Genomic DNA, 9,640 nt, shown 5'->3' with positions numbered 1-9,640 from the left:
AATTTTTACATAACATTCAGAAGAAGCAGATAGCTGGTTACCAAAACAATGACAACTGCAGCAGCAGCAGCACCAGCTACAATAACAATAAAACTATAGCATTATAAACCCTAAATCTTTCAGCTTTCCAGATAACTAAGATAATGACAGCACAATCTTTAGTTCAATGGGATATAAAAATAGTACTTGAATCATTTCCTAAGAATATAAAAAATATTCAGAGAGCACATCTATTCTATTTTTTATTAAAGCTAAAGTCAAATTAAGTAAATAAAAATTATCCCCAAGGAATTGACACTCTAATGGGGGAGACAACATGCACATAGCTAGCTAGCTAGCTAGCTAGATAGATAGATATTTGAGGTAAATTAGAGGAAATCTCATAAGGATGGCACTAGCACTGGGGATAACCTGGAAAAGGTCTATTACAGTAGGTGGCATTTGACCTGAGGCTTGAGGAAGATAGGTAAGCCAGGAGGCAGAGACAAAAGAGAGGATCACAGACACTGGGGTTAGACAGTGAAAATTTGTAATTAGGAGATAGAATACTTTGTGAAGGGAAGAGTAAAGAGGCCAGTATCACTAGATCATAGAGTTTGTGGAAGGAGTAAAATGTAAGAATGCTAGAACAGTAACAAAGGATCCAATTTATAAAGGACTTTAAAAACTAAATAGGAATTGACATTTGATCTTGGAGTTATATAATAGGGAGACATTGGAATTTTGGGGGAAATGATGGGGTGTGACATTCACTCTAAGAAGTTCATTTTGAGGGGGCAGCTAGGTGGTGCAGTGGATAGAACACTGGCCCTGAAGTCAGGAGTACCTGAGTTCAAATCCAATCTCAGACCAAACACTTAACACTTACTAGCTGTGTGACCCTGGGCAAGTCACTTAACCCCAACTGCCTTAAAAAAAAAGTTCATTTTGGAAGCTGATGTAGAGTGAAGAGATTAGAGGCAGGGAGACCAAACAGAAGGTGGAATGGGCCCAGAATAATCCAAGTTGGAGGTGATAAGAACTTGGGACAGGCTAATGGCTATATGATTGTAGAGAAGGGTAGATTTATTAGAAACTTTGCAAAGGTACAGATGACCCAACTTAGCCATGATAATTCCAGGTGCCATACTATTATGAAAGAGATTATTTTAATTCTTTTCTGAAGCATTATACTAAGAACTGAATTTTTTAAAAAAAGACTAGCCAACTACATTTTTTTAAATTACTTTATATTATTTTATTTTTTTTTGTGATGCAATCAGGGTTAAGTGACTTGCCCAGGGTCACAGAGTTAGTAAATGTTAAGTGTCTGAGGCTGGATTTGAACTCAGTTCCTCCTGTCTCCAAGGCCAGAGCTCTATTCACTGCAACACCTAGCTGCTCTTTTAGCCAACTATATTCTGTATTTCACTTTCACACCATGATAAAGTAACAGAATAAAGGTTAGAGGTGTGAACCCCAAACCCCATGAACCTCAATTTGAAACAGAGTCTGCTCTAGGAAAGAGACAAATGAAATTGGGGTACATATGTCCATGTTTTAATTTCTCAAGGTGGTTTGACATGCATTGCATGGGAGTTCAGTTCAAAACTGGGCCCCTCTAAGGGGGTCAGTTCAGAACTGGCTTAGTTTGGGATTTTGGGTTACAGAGTTATATGTGCTTTGAAGAGTAGGTGTTCACAAGGGGGTGTCAATCAACCGTGATTGGTCAACATACTAGGAGGTGGGCAGCTTTCTTATTTCATTCAGTCTACAGGGGCCCATACTGCCTGCCATCAAAGGAAATACTACTCTCAATCTTGGAAGTTTGTCTCCACCCAAAACTGAGTAGGATAAGATCAGTTCAGGCCTGCGTTGGAATTTGACCAAAATAAGAAGACTCAATGCAGTCTCATTATTAGAGATGTCCTTCTGAAGAACTTTGGTCAGAAGATTGATGGGATGGGGTGGGGAGAGCTCTAAGTCTCTATGACACAGATTACCAAGAGAAATCATTTTTAACAGGTGTTAGGCCATTCTATAATGTTAGGGATTAGATCTGTGATTTTGCTGGCATAGTAGAGAATTCCTAGCTTGGGAAACTCCCACTCAAAATACAGTTGGGTACCTTCTATGCAATTTATATTCTTAAAGAAGTTACAGGAGCACTGAGCAGTTACGTGATTTGCCCAGAACCATGCAGCCAATATGTGTCAAAGGCAAAACCCAGGTGTCCCTGGATGCTGGCTTTCTATCTGTTACAGTGTAATGGGGTGGGGAACCTGTGGCCTCGAGGCCACATATGGCCCTCTAGGTCCTCAAGTGCAGCCCTTTGGCTAAATCCAAAATTCACAGAACAAATCCTTTAAATAAAAAGATTTATTCTGTAAAACTTCGAATCAGTCAAAAGGCTGATAATTAATACTATGCTGCAAAAAAGATGAATTGTATATCAATAAATAAATTCATTGATAGTATGTGAACAGACACAGATTTTTACAAGTGTGTCATTTCATTCAAAAAAAATCAATCTGTATATATCTTTTAATCAAAGCACTAGGAAAATATGACATGACCTTGAAACAATGAACAGGAAGGCTATTTTGATTACATTCAATAAAATGTATAAAAAGAATAAGATCTTTTATAACACCATGCCTGGTGCTAGCTTGTTGCTCAAAGGTTTTAACCAACAGTGATAAATAGGTAAATAGTGCCAGCTGCTTCCTATACTCTGGAGAAACAAAAGTTCTTCCTTGCAACCTGTCTACCCTCCAGAAGTTTAAGTTGTCTTCCTATCCTTTCCTATTCTCAGAGGTCCCTCTCAACAAGTTGTTTCTGTGGAAGAGTTCAAATAAGGAAGGTCAAGGTGATGTCTATCACATCTTTTTCTACTTTGTGGAAAACTAACTTACCCCTAAATCAGTCATCTATCATTGCCTTAAACAAGAGGCTTAAGCTTGTTCTGCAAGGAAAAAAAAACAAACAAAAAACAAAAAAAAACCATTTTATTTGATCTTAATTAAAAACTGTTTCATGTTAGTCTCAAAAAATACTTTTAACTGGTGTCATCCCTGTACTACCTTCCACAAAGGCAAGAATAGGTAACCTGAGCATCAGTCCTAGAGAAGTCAATTTGAAGGAACCAGAGCTTGTCATGCATGGTGGGAGATTTCCCTTGTACACTCTTGCTTGTGTTCAAGTTGAAAGCTGGCTGGAACATTGTCTCTGTCAAATGAAAGATCACTGGGGAGATTCTCAGTGCTCTATTCCCAATAATCCTGTTTCCCCAGACTTCTTCCTGAATATCAGCCTCTTGTACTGGGAATAAAGGCATAGCTGTATTTCTCTTTTTCAATCAGTAGTGGACTCAAGGCTGCTGCTTTGGTCTGTGGGAAATGGCTCAATGAGGTACACATGAAGTTGGCACCAAGCAAAGTGGATGGCAACCTTAGGGACTCTCACAGGGCAGGAGACAGGTTGGGGAGGGGAATTGGTAATACTCATAAAGACAAGGGGCTAGTCCAGCTTCCAGGAATGGAATACTTCTGAACTAGCTGAATGCCACTAATGGCTCCAACATGTGCAGTACTTCTTAAACTGTGGATTCAGACCACCTGTAGGATTGTGACTCACAATTTAAGAAGTACTGAAGGGGTCACGAATGGAAAAACTTTAAGAATATCTGGACTAGGGGATCAACTTCATTGACAATATAGGTCTGCATACTGTTAGACCTCTATGCATCCTCCAATCCAGATCTGAGCACCACTTTCTTCCATATCTTTACCTGTGGGTTGAAGCATATAATGGAACTAACAGCCTCAATTTCTTCATTCTTAAATTTTCACTGAAAGGTAAAAATTTCCACATATTTTTACAAGTAGACCCATTGCCCCACCCCGTGACTACTGATGATGACTATTTTACAATAGATGCCATGGAATTCTTCATCTTCTTGGTCATCATGGGGATGAGGTACATGTGGTCATCAAAACATTTGGTCACACAGAACTCTAGCTGCCTCTTCACCTGCTGCTCCTTGCTCCTGGCATTCATCAAGTCTTTGGCTTTGTCATTTCAGTGCATGATGCCTAGAACCAGGTGGTACTGGAATTTCTCTAGTTGCTGGTCACAAATGCCTGGGCCTGGGCCAAGGGTGCGTGTCTATGGTCAGTTCACTGATGAACCTGCTGCATGGAGGCCTGAGCACTGCACTGGAACATGGTGCCCTGAATCTTGTAGATATTCTTCCACTCCAGCTTCTTCACCGTGGTGTCCGTTGCCTCCTGAACCTGCAGCTTCTGTGACTTTTTCATGAAGCATGTGCCAATACCACCAACCTTCCCTTCCCCCACCCCCTCACTCCCTACTTGAACCTACTCACAAGTATTTTAATGAAATCTACTTCTGTGTTTATTATTTTTTTTCTCTGTTACCTATGGGGAAAATAAAATCCTAGAAGCAACTTTTCTGTAAATTTCCACATCTGAAAATATGATTGAAGGATTCAGTGAGGTATGCCATGAAATGACAGTGTTCACAAGGACTAAAGATTAGGTAGGTTGCTTCAATTTTGAAAAATCAATGATTAAAGATTGCCCTAGGCAATGTATTTTAATAATTTGATTACTAGCTGTGTGACCCTGGGCAAGTCACTTAACCCCAATTGCCTAAAAAAAAAATTGTGAAAAAAAATAATTTGAATGCCCTTCCTGTAGATTAGGCCAAATTACGATAGGCATTCACATGTTATGATCAAAAATAATTCTGTTAGGTACAATGCATTTAACACAAAGTGAATGATGCTAGAAAGCAACAAAAATGATACAGTGAATGTTTTATAGGCTCTGGTGTCTGCCTTGTAACAACAAAGCAGAAGCAAAAACTTCTAAGATTTGAATTCTAGAGACAGAAGACTGAGTGAGATATAACCTCTGTGAAGACTTCTCAGGGTGATGATAAAGAGACTGTCTCGAAACTAGAGATAGGCTCTGAGAGAACAAACAGGCCTAAGTTTGGGTTTCTTAGAAATTACCTAAACTTATGGGGATTTGGGCCCTCCCCCACCTTGATCAGCACACCACTGCCACATCAGCATGAGGTTTGCTAAATAAGGACATGGATGTTTGGACTGGCTATGCTCTGTGTCCTTGTTCGTTGTCTCCGGGGAAGGATTTCCGTGCCTAGATTGTAAGCCCTCCTCCCAGCCGATGGGAACAAGAAGGGATAGCAGTGGGTAGAGGTTTATTTACATTAGGGTATGTAACCCCATTTTGCTTTCTGTGGTGGCTGGCCTCTCTCCTGCTAGTAGTGCACCAGAGTAGACGCCCCTTCTCCCAAGATTGTAATAAAGAGTGACTTTTGCTTCCACCTTGAGAGGTCTCTGAGTTTAACTGGGTGTGGGTCGCTGTCCCACACAAGACTATACCTACATTTTAACAAGGACTTCTTTTATGAAGTTTTAAGACCACCTACAATGAAGCTTTTAAAAACCATATATGAGATTTCAGTGATTTTTTTTCTTTAAAGAATGTGACTCATGTTAGCAAGTTATTTTACCTCTCTTCTCTCCCCAACCTTTTTATTCACCTTTGTACAAGAAAAACAAGGTATTTTGGTAATGATTATAAATATATGAGTTAAACCAGAATAAAAATTGAACAGAATCAATTACTTCAAGGTAGAAGTTAATCTCTGTGGAAGAGCTCCTCCTACGCAGTACTTTATAATGAGGACACACACAATGGAAGCTGGTTCACAGCGTTGAGAATTAATACAATTGCAGGCATATGACATTCATCTCTGGCTCAGAAATTGCTATCTAGCTCTGTCATTTCATTTTCAGTTTACTTTGTGTGTCTGCCCCCAAAACAACAAATGAAGCAATTTATCTTCATTTCTAAGTAATACATACCACTCTGAATGAAAGAAGACACTTTCTGGTGTCTAGCATGGTCAGCTAGGTGGCTCTGTGGGTAGAGTGCAGGGCCTGGATACAGGAAGACTCATCTTCAATTCAAATGTGGCCTCAGATATTTACTAGCTTTGTGACCCTTGGCAAGTCACTTAACCCTATTTGCTTCAGTTTCCTCATCTGTAAAATGACCTGGATAAGAAAATGACAAACAACTCCAGTATCTTTGCCAAGAAAACTCCAAATGGGGTCACAGAGAGTTGGACATGATGGAAAAATGACTGAACAACAACACAAATATCTAGGGGATTACAGATTATCTTTTAAAAATTAGATTATTATTATTAAAATGATAATGATGATGATAACTATGTGTCTCCATCTTAAAGAGGCTGGAAAGGATACATTCAGCATGAAAACTTTGACCTGTTCCTTTTTCTAACTAGTTTATCCCTTCTGACCTGCTTTGACCCTTTTAACCAGGTTGGCCAATTTCTTAGGTAATTTGGAGGGCCTTGGCTTACAAAGATAACCACATTGATGTCAGATGATAAAGACATCCGAATGGTTTACTTCATTTAAACTCAGAACCCAGGAACTGGAGAGATATGCCAGTTTATCAGCTTCCCAAACAGCTAGGAATATTAAGGCATCTGCTACAGTGGGCTCCACTTTAATAAAACATAGGCAGTAAAATTTTATGGCTTGTTCCTTTACTAAAGCATCCTAAGAATTTATTTATATTTCATATATTAGGAATTTTTTCTTAAATTAGTAAATCATTAAATAAGACATTGCATAAAATGCCTACCATTATACATTTTCCAGTTATAGGCTGAATATAATCACTATCTTCAGTAAGGATTCCTTTTGATTTTAAACTCTTTGAAGGCAGGCAGCATCTTTTGCATTACTTTGTATCCCCAGTGCTCAGCACAGTGCACATAATAAGTGCACATAATAAGCACTTACATTTTTATTGACTGACTGACATATACATTAAGATTTCAAAAAGCTTACTTCCATTCCAGGATAACTGATGAAAATGAAATTGCATTCATCTCTTTATTCTTCAGAAAGATCCCAAATGTGTGAAGTAGACATATGAGGAGAACATACTGCTGAATTATGAGTGTTAGAATGAAGCCTTATGGATAATATTAGAATTTCTTGTTTAGCAATAGATCATTAATTTAAAAGTCAGACTAGAAATGAGAACTGTTCAGAAGGCCAATTTTTGGACCTACATTCAGGAAGTTTTTCTTAATAATAAAAGTCTCTATGGAACAGTGACTTCTTAATGAATAGAGAAAATAAGTTTATTCATTACTAAAATTACAATTCAACAAATATTTATTAATTGCAGTATAAGGTATCTCACTATATATTTACAATCAATTTTCAGTTTATTTATGCCAGGCAACATCATTTTCATGAACAGGCATAAAATGTGACTATATTATACCACCAAATTGTTGTTATAAATTTTTTATCACATTGGAACATCCATAGCCAACTATCTGATAGCAATTCTGTGGCTAAACACTATTTGATTGTTCTGAATGTTATGGAAGATATGGAGAAATAAGTTTGGGGGGAGATGGGTGACCAGTTTTGTAGATGCTAAATCATTTAGGGGAGTCTAAAATATGTATATTTATGTACGAATAAGTATAAGTGTGTATATGTATATATATGTACTTTCAACCTAGCAGAGTTCTAAGAGACAAACAAACAAAATTAGGTTCCATCAATGTTTTTAATTTCTCTCAAGCTGGCAGCAGGCAAGCATTGCATGGGAGTTGTAGTCCAGAACTGGCCCCCCTAAGACAGCCAGTACAGAACTGGCTTGATTTGGGGGTCGGAGGTACAGAGTAGGTGTTCCACCAAGGGGTGCCAATCAACTCTGATTGGTTAACACACTGGGAGGTGGGCTATATTAAAATGAGAGTCCACTTAATCTTGGTCAAAGAGCCATAAATTTCCCTATCACTTGTCTTAACAATAGGGAGGAATCAACATTTTCCCAGACCTGTTAGCACAACACAATGAGCAGGAACAGACCTCTCAATGTCCTTCTGAAGAAGAAACTGAACTTTGGAGAAAGGGGGATGGGGGGGAAGCTCTGATTCTCCAAGATAATGATTACTAAAATAAGTAATTTTTCATAATACACATACACAGATTTAAAAAGGCTTCATTCTTTATTGTAACACCTTTTCCTTCTCACCTCTGCCCCGATGGACCCTGTTGCTGGATTTATTTCTAGAGGATGTAAAATACATATAGATGGTATAGACCTATGATTTCATTATTATAGAAATCTCCCCACTGAGGAAAATCTGTCTACCAATTCCAGTCAATAAACATTCTACATTTTATAGTGTGAGAGCTGTCTGGAATTGACAGGTTAAATGATGTAAAGAAGGTCACAGAGCTAGTACTTGTCAGGGATGGCAGGCATTGAAATCCAGGTCTTCCTAACCTTGCAGCTCTCCATGAACAATGACACGTCACTTCAGAGACCGCTTACTCAAAATTAAAAACAAAGACTTAGACACCTTGAAAGTAGAAAGGAGTTTATTGCTTTCTCATGAGAAAGGGTACCCCCCTAGTCCCTGTTGTGGGCCAGGAGAGTACGAGTTCCTTACAGAAGTAAAGGCTTATTTATTCCTTAACGTGAGCTCCTCCTCCCTAACTCCCTTCCCCTTATCCCATTGGTTGGGCTTTGGGGAGGGGGGCACAATCTTTTCACAGAAATCTAGAACAAAGGTAGTTGCTCAAGTTTGCCCAGAGACAAGAAACAGCTGGGAAGTTTTTGCAAGGGAAAACAGATCAGGTTGGGGGCAGGGCTTATTCTTTCTGCTAAGCATTAAAAAAAAAAAACAGGTTCTGAGTGGGGGAGGGTTTTGAAAGCATCAAGAAATATTAACAAGAACCATGGATTCCCTGAGGAGGCTTCACTTCTGAGAGATCATCTTTCACACTACTTACTACCTACAAACACTTACAGTGAGAAGGTTTGTATAGGATTAATGCTCCTGCTCTTTGTATGGGTAAATTTGTGGCCTTTATATTTGCAAGGACATATTGGAGATATTCTCCACTCAGGACTCTCATTACTGAATATTTTGGTAATCTACTAGGATCAAATTAATATTTTTCCATCTTTTGTGTTAGATTGTAATTGTTCAGTAGTTGGTTTTATAAATGGATTAGATTGTGATAATTTTTGCTTGTTTGATGCTTATATACTAATATGTGTTGTACTATTGTGCGCTGGATGAGTATGTAGCTAATATAAGGAGTATTTATAAATACTAAAATATTGGCACCTAGAATATATCACCCCTCCCTCCTTTCCTAGTTTTTGCTCTTTAAAAGATCCATATTGCCTTTCTGTGAGATCCTTATAAACTGGGGTCATTGGGACAATAAGATTTACCTGCTGACCTACTAATCAAATCTCATGCTGTAGGCCTTTTCCAGGTAGGGGGTAACCTAATCCTGTTTACTTTGTCCTTGAGATGAATCTGTTCTTCTAAACTTGGTTGAGTTTGGTATTTCATTCAGACTGCTCTGTAGTATCAGGGATACCTTCCAGAAAATTTGTAATAGGAATCAAGTTCCCTGACCCTCCAAAGGAATGATTGCCGTATAGGAATATCTGGAAAAAATGTTGACATGTCCTATCCAGACAGAGACATAATTATTATTTTTTTCTGGATTCCTGTTTATTTCTTC

The 9,640-nt window shown here is 38.4% G+C and overlaps 1 pseudogene; it reads right to left on the bottom strand.

Annotated features, from left to right (window-relative positions):
- Nucleotides 1-3,900: 3,900 nt before the first annotated feature.
- On the bottom strand, nt 3,901-4,298 carry LOC110217414 (protein FAM136A pseudogene; annotated as a pseudogene).
- Between the last annotated feature and the right edge of the window lie 5,342 nt (nt 4,299-9,640).

This window comes from Phascolarctos cinereus, unplaced genomic scaffold (genome assembly GCF_003287225.1).
Source record: "Phascolarctos cinereus isolate Bilbo 61053 unplaced genomic scaffold, phaCin_HiC Scaffold_9;HRSCAF=440, whole genome shotgun sequence".
NCBI lineage: Eukaryota > Metazoa > Chordata > Mammalia > Diprotodontia > Phascolarctidae > Phascolarctos > Phascolarctos cinereus.
The sequence above is the reverse complement of the archived record's forward strand: the minus strand, read 5'-3'. Positions and strand labels throughout refer to the sequence as shown.